Source organism: Tupaia chinensis, unplaced genomic scaffold, assembly GCF_000334495.1.
Source record: "Tupaia chinensis unplaced genomic scaffold, TupChi_1.0 Scaffold000484_1, whole genome shotgun sequence".
NCBI classification, from domain to species: domain Eukaryota; kingdom Metazoa; phylum Chordata; class Mammalia; order Scandentia; family Tupaiidae; genus Tupaia; species Tupaia belangeri.
Genome location: NW_006159996.1, coordinates 685,731 through 696,417, shown reverse-complemented (window position 1 = coordinate 696,417; position 10,687 = coordinate 685,731). Strand labels below are relative to the sequence as shown.

General features: G+C 42.0%; 1 protein-coding gene across 1 annotated transcript in view; it reads right to left on the bottom strand.

Moving 5' to 3' along the window:
• Positions 1–10,687, bottom strand: part of UBE2D2 (ubiquitin conjugating enzyme E2 D2) — a 36,101-nt gene that overhangs the window by 6,945 nt on the left and 18,469 nt on the right. The gene's annotated exons all lie outside the window — the stretch shown is intronic.

The following is a 10,687-nucleotide window of genomic DNA, read 5'->3' as shown; positions in this document are numbered from 1 at the left end:
AGACAGCTATAGACAGAGAGAAAGCGAAACAGAGAAAGCAAGCTACCAGATGCAGGGCTTGAACCAGTTTCCTGAGCAGGAGCCCAGCATTTTAGCCATCATATCACCTACTGGCCCCTTAAATTTTTATTAACGGTTATCAGCAAAACAACTGAAGAACCTTAAATGGATTTCAGATTCTGGGACCATCAGATGGCCTGATTACATCATTGGATTGCCATGTGGCTGACTGTGGTTTGAGTCCCAGACCCAGTGGTTTGAAAATCACGCCAAGTGCATGTGAAGTGTGTGCCCAAAATCTCAGAAGAACGGAGCAGAAAGAATTGCAGCGTGGCCATGTCCCTGGGGGGGGTGACTTCTCACTTTCCCTCTCACTGTCTCTCTCCCCTCCAAACAAGCACAAGCACAACCATCTAAGGCAAAAACCTTAAAATACTTTCGGTAGTTTTAAAATTAAAACAAAACAGAACAAAACACAGCAGAAAAATTAATGTAGATGGCATCTTGGTCTCCCAATTAAGGATATAAGTGCCTTTGTTAAAATTTTTATAGAAATCCAGCAATGTAAGAAAAGCATATTGATATAATTGTTCTATGCCTGAACTCCCAAGGAAGTTGATCCAGAGATAGGTGAAGTGACTTGTCCAATGCTCCTGGCTAACAATTAAAATTAAATTACTCAAAAATCCTAGGTCAAGATCTCTTTTCAGGGGAGCCCCAAAGCCCAGCAGTTAAGGGAGCTGGATCCTACATGCCCTCCATGGTTCAAATCTAGTTCCAGAGGCTTGAAAAACATCTGAGTGCACCTGTGCCTATGTGCCCAATATTCCCAGGATAGAGAAATGGAGAAGGAACTACAGTATAATCACAACCCACTAGAAGGTGCTGCCCATTTTGCACTACCACCCACATCAGAGCACATACCCTCTGGCAGCTAAAAATAAAAACAAAAAATAGCACCAGTAGGTGGTATGGAGGTTAAGGCGCTGGATCTCACATGGTCAACTCTGTAGTTTGAGCACCACAGCCAGTGGTTTGAAAATCATGCTGGCGGGAACCAGCAGTTAGCGTAATGTAATGGCTATGTCGCTGGACTCCCACATAGTCGACCGCAGTTCACGTCCCGGACCCGGTGGCTTAAAACTCACGCCAGGCGCATGTGCGTGTGCGTGCGTGCGTGCCCAAGATCCCGAGAGGAGAATGGAGGAGAAGGGATTGCGGAGTGACCATCCCCCCTGGGGGGTGATTTCTTGCTTTCTGTCTCTCTGGCGAGTGCACGCGCCCTGTAGCAAAAATCTCTCTTTAAAAAAAAAAAAAAAAAAAAGAAAAGAAAATCATGCTGGCTCAGTGATACGAAAACCATGGTAGAAGCATGTGTGTCTGCGCCTAAAATCCTGAGAAGAGAATGAAAGAGAAGGGATTGATTGTGGCCTTGCCATCTCCCCCTGGGGGTGATTTCTCACTTTCTCTCTCTCTTGTGTGCAAATGTATCTTAAAAGAAAAAAACCAAACAAATAAAAATAAAAAAACAGAAAAACTAAAACAAAAAGAAAACAAAACAATTCTTCATAACTCAGAAAGCTCTATTTTTATTCATTTTTCAAACGATATTATTTGGTAGAAAGGCAAGTGCGCTTGCGGGAGAGACAGAGATAGAAAGCCAGAAATCACTCCCCATAGGGGATGGCTACTCCATAATCCCTTCTCTATTTCTTCTTGGAATTTTGAGCATGCATGGACACATGCCTGACAGTAGTTTCAAGTCTCTGGGTTCTGGACCTGAACTGGGATTGATTACATGGGAGTCCAGCGATGTAACCATTACATCATATGCTGGTCCCAAAGCTCAGTTTTCAGAAGACAATTTTTTAAAAATTATTTATTTATTTAAATTTAAATTTAATCAGAGAGGGAATCAGAGAGGGACAGAGTGAGAGAGAGAAAGAAAGCAAGCCGCCAGGTCTAGGACTCAAACTGTGGTCTCCCATGTCGGAGTCCAGCGCCCTTAACCACCACCCCACCTGTTGGCCCCTAGAAGCCCATTTTTAGGGATAAAGAACTTTCACAAGGGGTCTGCAAGTGGCATGGTGGTTAAGGGCTCTGGACTCCCACACTGCCGACTGTGGTTAGAGTCCCGAATATGGTGGCTAGTTTTCTAACTCCCGTCCCCTCACTCTGTCTCTCTTTGGTCATTTTATACACACACACACACACACACACATAATCTAAATAATTCCTTATCAAAAAAGAAAAACAAAACCTTTCACAATCCCAAAGACACACTACATGATACTTGGGCATAAAGGACAACTATAAAATCCAACAGTCACTGTTACCTCAATGGCAGGTACCACATTCAAATACAATGGATTTGTTCTTTGTTCTTTTTTTTTTTTTTTTTTAAAGGTTTTTGCCACAGGGCACATGCACTTCCCAGGAAAAGAGAGACAGTGAGAGGCAGTGAGAAATCACTCCACCAAGAGGAGGAGGGGAGGAGGGTGCAGAAAGATAGCTACAACACAATCCCTTCTCCTCCTGGGATCGTGGGAATGCACGTACACATGCCTGGTATGATTTTCAATCCACCAGGTCCATAACTTGAACCCTCGTTTTAGTTAAAAACAATTCAAAGGGACCAGTAGCTGGCATAATGGCTATGCCGCTGCACTCCCATGTAGTTCAAGTCCCAAACCCAGTGCTTAAACTCAAGCAGGGTACATATGTGTGTGTGCCTAAGATCTCGAAAGGAGAATGGAGAAGGGACTGCGGTGTGGCCATCTCCCCTGGGGGTGATTTCTCGCTTTCTGTCTCTCTGTCTTTCTGGCGAGTGCACACAACCTATAGCAAAAACTTCTCAAAAAAAAATTTTTTTTTTTCAAAATAAAAAACATCAAGTCCCCTAGTTGTCTCCAAGTGGACATGACCACATATTTATTAGAGAGGATATAACATATTTCTACCAAGGTTTCAAATTCTTTTCAGTGAAAATCTAGAATCTTATCTAAGCCATTTCCTCAGTTACAACTTGGGACTGCACCAATATAATTTGCTCTATTCAATTCTGTCCTTAACTTAAATATCCCTTATTGAATGCAAAGAGGGGAGCCAAGGTCACTGATTACATTACATTAAGCAGTCTCTGACATAATGAAATAAATTCAAATCCTTCTATTCTAATGCTAACAGAACTCAACTATCATTTTTCTCTAATGTTCTATACTAAGAGGCAACTACCCTAAATCTACCTTCTGCCCAGAAGATCACATTTAGCAGAAAAATGACTTACTCATTTTTCTATCAAATCTCTTCTATAGAGATCAAGAGCTTCTGAGAGGTGAAGAAAAAGTTGGCATGCATATTACTATTCAGTTTGATAACAAAAAAGATATTCCTGGGCCAGCCCATGGGGTGGAGGTTAAAGGGGCTGGTGAAACGTGTTACATACATGTGCACCCAAAATCTCAATAGGAGGAAGAATGAAGAAGGTACAGTAGCATGATAATTCTCTATTTCCTGTACACCCCACCCCCCAATCATCTCTCTCCAGAGAGTGCATACAACTGCTGACAAAAACAAAAACAAAAACAAAACATAATTTGCCTTAAGAGTATAGGGAAGGGGCCAGAAGGTGGCACGGTGGTTAAGGCACTGGACTCCCACATGGCTGCCCATGGTTCAAGTCCTGGACCTGGCAGCTTGTATTCTCATTCTCTCTTTCTCTGGTAAGCATATGGACCTTGTCACAAACCAAACAATAATAATAATGATAAATAAAATTAAATAGTTACTTAAAAAAAAAAAGAGTATAGGGAAAATAGGGGCCAACAACTCTTGGTGTGGCAGTAATGCACTACCCAAGGGAAAACGGATCCCACACGGCACTTGCAGTTCAAATTCTTGGCCAGGTCCACTGAAACATGCTAGTACAGGCATGGGTGCCCCCAGATGCAATGGACTGGAGACTTGAAAAAGGGAATCACAGTATAAATAAACTCTGGAGGGTATTCCAATTCACTCTCACATGTTAGTACACAAATTCTTTCTTTTCTTTTTTTTTTTTGAGAGCTTTTTGCTATAGGGCACATGCACTCGCCAGAGAGACAGAGAGACAGAAAGCGAGAAATCACCCCCCAGGGGGGATGGTCACGCTGCAATCCCTTCTCCTCCATTATCCTCCCGGGATCTTGGGCATGCACGCACATGCGCCTGGTGTGAGTTTTAAGCCACCAGGTCTGGGACACGAACTGCGGTCGACTATGTGGGAGCCAAGCGACATAGCCATTATGCTAACTGCTAGTCCCAGAAACAAATATTTTTAAGGTTTTTGTCACAGGGCACATGTATCTGCTAGAGAGAGACAGTAGAAATCACCCCCAGGGGGATGGCTATGCTACAATCCCTTCTCCTCCATTCTTTTTCTGGGATTTTGGGCATGCATACACCGCCTGATACGATTTTCAAACCACTGCATCTGGTACTCAAACCATGGTCGACCATGTAGGAGTCCAGCACCATAACTACTATGGCAACCTGTTAGCCCTTAGAAAGAAGAAATTTATCTGGCCTAGCAAATTGGCAACAGTACAACTGATTCTTTGCCTAAAATTAGACATATTACCAACTTACTATTACAAATTTCCTTCTCTTATCCTTCTAATTAATTTAGAATCTCTTTTAAATTGCCAGAAGGCACAAGTGAAAATGTGAGAGAAAGCACCCCACAATGTTTTTTTTTCCTTTGTTCTTCTGTCCTGTCACAGGATTCAGGGCACTCACACATAAGCCAGAAGTGTTTTTCAAGCCACTACGCTGGAATTAATTCATGGTTGGCCATGTGGGATCCAGCTCCCTTAACCACTTTACCATAGGGCTGGCCCATCTTCAAATTCATTTAAAAGGATAAAATATAAAGAAATAGCTTTTATTTTAAAAAAATTATTTGATTCATTCATTTATTTATTTTAAGTTGATCAGATAGATAGAGGGGGGGTGGGAAGTGAGCAAGCAAGCTACCAAGTCCAGGACTCGAACTTTGTTCGGCCATGTGGGAGTGTCCAGTGCCTTGACCACCATGCCACTTATTTAGAACTAGCTTTTCTAAAAAAAAAAAAAAGAAAATGTAAAAATAGGTTGGGGCCAACAGGTAGCATGGAGGTTAAGGCACTGTATTCCACATGGCTGACTCCACAGCTTGAGTCCCAGATCCAGAGGCTTAAAAACCACACAGGGCACATATGCATGTATGCCCCAAAAAATCCCAAAAGAGGGACCAGCAGATGTTGTAATAGTCATGTTGCTGAACTCCCATGTAGTTGACTATAATCTGAGTCCCAGACCCAGTGGCTTGAAACTCATGCCAGGCACGTGTGCGAGCATGCCCAAGAGAATGGAAGGGAATGCAGGATGGCCATACACACAGGGAGTGATTTCTTGTTTTCTGTCTGTCACTCCAGCAAGCACATGTGCCCTATAGCAAAAACCTCCGCCCCCACCACCCCCAAAATATGTATGTATATACTTACAAACACACACACACACACATATACACACAAAGAATGGTTGTGGCTACCCCCTCATAGAGTTGATTTCTCACTTTCCTTCTCTCTGTCTTTCTGGTGAGTACTCTATTGCAAAAAATAAATAAAATTAAATTAAAATAATAAAAAAAGATTGTTACAGGGTACATTTATTCACTAGAGAGAAATGGGGTGGAGGATGAAAAAGCATCCCCAGGGGGCATGGCCACAACACAATCCCTTCTCCTTTCTCTGTTTGGGATTTTTGGGTGAGCATACACACAACACACATATGGTGTGTATTATTATTTTTTGGGGGAGAGGTTTTTGCTATAGGGCGCATGCGCTTGCCAGAAAGACAGAGAGACTGAGACAGAAAGCAAGAAATCAGCCCCCACAGGAGGGATGGTCACACAACAATCCCTTTTCCTCTCAGGATCTTGGGCATGCACACACATGCACCTGGTGTGAGTTTAAGCCACCAGTTCCATGACTCAAATCATGGTTGACTACATGGGAGTCCAGTGATGTAGCCATTACACCATCTGCTGGTCCCAACAGCGTGTATTCTAAGCTTCAGGATCTAGGAGGCCTTGAACCACGCAGCAGTCACGTAGGATTGAAATCATGATGCCTCAACCACCATGCTGCTGGCTGGCTGAAGAAATAGCTTTAAAACATTCTTTCTAAAAACCTGATAAATGGATTCCTGGTATACTATTTATATTCTTTAATTAAAAAATAATAATTTTGGCTTATAATATACTATTCCTTCTTCCTCTGTAAATGACTTAAAATTTCTACAGTCTACACTGAAGAGACTAAATTTTCACCTATGTATGTTCTTCATTGGTAGTAAGTATATACTCATTTTCTTTAGGGTCAACCCAGTCACTTTCAGTTCTAAAAACATATAACAAAGTGGTTTTGTTGCAAATTTTACTGCTTCTGTTGAAGCTTTCTGAAGTGAGGCAGCACTGGAGCAGTAATGCAAACAAACCTACACAGAAAGGTTCTAGGTTCACACCCAGGACCTCCCTCTATATGCTGGAAGCACCCATGATCCAGGCTGGCTGAGACTAGTTGGCTGAGACTAGGGTTGGATCATGGTATGGAGACTTTGTTGTGGCTGCTTCTCTCTTTCTCTCTCCTGAGGAAGAAATAAATAGATTAAAAATAAAAGATTTCTATATATTTAGGTCCCTGCTATGTATCTTCAAAGTAGAAGGAATGTAGGGTCAAAATTACTGCTTTTGAAAATAAAAATACATGGCCAACAGGTGGTATGGTAGTTAAGGCACTGGACCCCACATGGTCGATCGTGGTTCAAATGCCGGGCCTGGTGGCTTGAAAATCATGCTGGGCTCATGCGCGTATGTGCCCAAAATACTGACAGAATAATGGAGAAGGGATTCCAGCATGGCCATCAACTGGGGAGTGATGACTCACTTTCTATCTTTTCGGCGAGCACACGCACCCTTGTAGCAAAAATCTCTCAAAAACAAACAAAAATAGGGTACATGTTCAAAGGATAATTAATATCACACAGGATTAAGGCCTTTCACAGAAGTACTTGCCCAAACATTCAAATGGACATTATAAAATGGACTAATTTAAAACATTAACCCTAGGTTAGTTGACAAAATCAAATTCAACAAAATGATAATGTAAGAATATAGCTAGCCAAATAAAGGGAACATAATCAAACTTAAGTCAAACTTTTTTTAAAATATTTATTTAACTTTACATATTCATCCATTCATTTTTAATTTGATCAGAGAATCACACACAGAAAGAGAGAGAGAGAGAAGGTGAGAAAGCAAGACACCAGGTCCAGGAATTAAACCGTGGTCAGCCACATGGGAGCATCCAGCACCTTAACCACCACACCACCTGCTGGCCCCTTAAGTCAAACTTTTAACAGCCTTTACGTCTTACAATAGCTGGGGGGTGAGGAGGGACACTTGGCATGAGAAGGAAAAAAAAAAAAAAAATAAATGGTAACAACTGGGGCTGGCAGGTGAATGGTTCCCAGACAGCTGACTGTGGTTTGAGTCTCGGACCTGGCAGCTTGGTTTCTCACTTTCCTTCTCTCTCTTTCTTTGGCCAATTTCAAAAAAATAAAATAAAATAGTGACAATGAATGAAATTAAGGGAAAAAAAAGATATGGTGGGACCAGCAGTTGCGTATGGCTATGTTGTGGCAGCTTGATTCAGTCTAGTCGGCTATGGTTTGAGTCCTGGACCCGGTGGCTTAAACTCACACAGGGCGTGTGTGCGTGCATGCCCAAGATGCCGAGAGGAGAATGGAGGAGGAGGGGTTGCAGCATGGCCATCCCCTCTGGTGGGTGATTTCTCACTTTCTGTCTCTCTCTGGCAAGTGCATGCACCCTATAGCAAAAATCTCTCAAAAAAAAAAAAATAAATAAATAAAATAAAATAGTGACAATGAATGAAATTAAGGGAAAAAAAAGATATGGTAACAATTTTAAGGCCAGTTCTGTGGGACTGGTAATATGTTGTTCAAGGGAAGGAGGATCCCACACGGCAAACACAGTTCAAACCCCAGGCCAGTTAGTATGAAACCTACTTGGGCACACAGGTGCGTGCCCAAGATCTGACAGGCTGGACGACTAGAGGATCACAGTGTGACCAGACCCTGTGGAGTATACTCTCTTTCTCTAACATGTATGGGCCCTATCATGTTTAAAGGGGAAAAAAACTATTTTAACCATCTAGTCAAATGCATTGCCAACTCATACAGAAACACCACAAAATTATATAATTCTGCCTCTCAGTTTCATTACTAGATTTATATCTCTATTGCTATTTGGTGAAGAAAAAGTAGCCAAGAGGATCTTCCCTAGGCCAAGTAATGACCAAAAAAACAGGTAAATGAACACTTTCTCAAGAATTTTAAGAGGACTAGGACAAACATATGACACAATGGTTACATCACTATACTCCCACAAAGTTGACTGCATTGAGTCCCAGGCCAGCCAGCTTAAAACTCACACCAGGCATGTGTACATGCATGCCCAAGATCCCGAGAGGAGACTGAAGAAGGGATTGTGCTCTGGCCATCCCCACTTGGGGATGATTTCTCACTTTCTGTCTGTCTCTGGCAAACACACATGCTCTATAGCAAAAGTCTCTCTCTCTCAAAAGAAATAATTAAAAAAAAAAATTGGGGGGCCAGCAGGTGGCATGGTGTCTAAGGGTGCTGCACTCCCACATGGCTGACTACAGTTAAGAGTCCCAGACCTGGTGGCTTGGTTTCTCACTTTCTCTTTCTCTCTCTGGTTAAATTTAAACTAACAAATAAATAAATAACATTAAATTTAAAAAGAAGCCTTTTAAGAGGGCCTAAAGAAAGAGTCTACTACTTGTCTAGAAAATAATTTCACTTACAACTCTGGAGAACATGGTTCTCTGGTTTATTTTTATTTATGCATAGGATTCAAAACAATTTTTTCATTTAGTGCCCCAGAGTTTTTATTTCTTTAAAAAAATTAATTTGTAAGAGCATACAGGTCTTCGGGCCCATAGGTGGCGTGGTGGTTAAGGGTGTGCTGGCCTCCCACTTGGCCAAACACGATTTGAGTCCCAGACCTGGTGGCTTGCTTTCTCATTTTCTCTGTCTCTCTCTCTCTCTCATTCACGCTGTCCCTCTCTAATCAAATTAAAAATAAATAAAGTTAAATAAAATAATTCTTAAAAAAAAAAAAAAAGATTATACAGATGTTAGGCCAAAAATATGGTGTGGTGATTAAGGTAGTAAGTTCTCATTTGGTTTGAGTTCTGGACAAGTGGCTTTAAATACACGCCAGCACGTGCCTGTGCATCCAAAATCCAGAGAGAAGAGTATAAGGGATTAAGGCTTGGCAATTTTCCCTGAGGAGTGCTTTATCAATTTCTGTCTGTCTCTTGCAAGCACATAGGCCCTAATATCTTTTTTAAAAAGATAAGTAAACTGTATACAATTCCTCCTCTATTTTTAATGTATCTTTTCTCCCCCAGAAACGGGAGAAAAGGCTGGCCTGAAACCTGCAGTCCTCCTACCTCAGTCTTTTATTAAGTAGTTGCAATTGTGGCACCTGGCAATATTTAGCTTTTATGTCGTTTTTAATTACCAGAAGGTACATAAACTCTTGAAAGAGAGAAACCAGCAATGGAGCATTGTCATGACACAATCCTTTTCCTGCCATGCCTTTCTGTCAGGATTTTAATTATTTTTTTAACTTTATTTATTTTAATTTGACCAGAGAATGACAAAGTGAGAGAAATAAACTGAGAAAGCAAGCCACCAAGTCCAGGACTCAAACCATGGTAAGCCATGTGGAAGTTTAAATGCCTTTAACCACTACGTCACCTGCTAGCCCCTTACTGTCAGGATTTTGACCACGTATGCACATATGCCTGCTAAGCTTATCAAGCTGCCAGGACAAGGTTTCTATTTTTTTTTTTTAAAGAGATTTTTGCTATAGGATATGTGTGCTGCCAGAAACACAGAAAGAAACAAAGAGACAGAAAGCAAGAAATCACCCTCTGGGGGGATGGCCATGTCACAATCCCTTCTCCATTCTCTCCAGATCATGGGCACGGATGCACATGGGCTTGGTGTGAGTTTTAAGCCACCAGGTCTGAGACTCAAACTGCAGTCGACTATGTCAGAGTCCAGTGCTGTAACCACTACACCACTTGCTGGTCCCAGACAAGGATTGCTATGTGGGATCTAGCTCCCTTATGGACCACAGTCTTTTATTTAATAAAAATATAAACAAGTAAGACCCAGTTGGCCCTAGTGAGGGTGGATCTGGGCGAGCTGGGTTGTACTGCAGGAGGTAGCTTCCCCCGCCTTGCTACAGCTGGAGGCACTGGCAGGAACTCAGAATCAGCGCAGGCCAGGCCCCAGGGAGGGGAAGCAGCCACAGCACAACAGCACATAGCATGTCAGTTCTTCCCAAAATGGCTGGGCCAGGGGCACCCCCCACAGGGTTCCTCTCCAGCTTCTTCACCAACAAGAGAAGTACTGGGCACAAGTCTGTATGTCAAACTCCTGCTTGATGCTATGAAGCACTCTAGCTGTGCTGTTAACAAGCACTTTTCTTTTCTTTTCTTCTTCTTTTTTTTTTTTTGAGATTTTGGCTATACATGTGTGTGCTCACCAC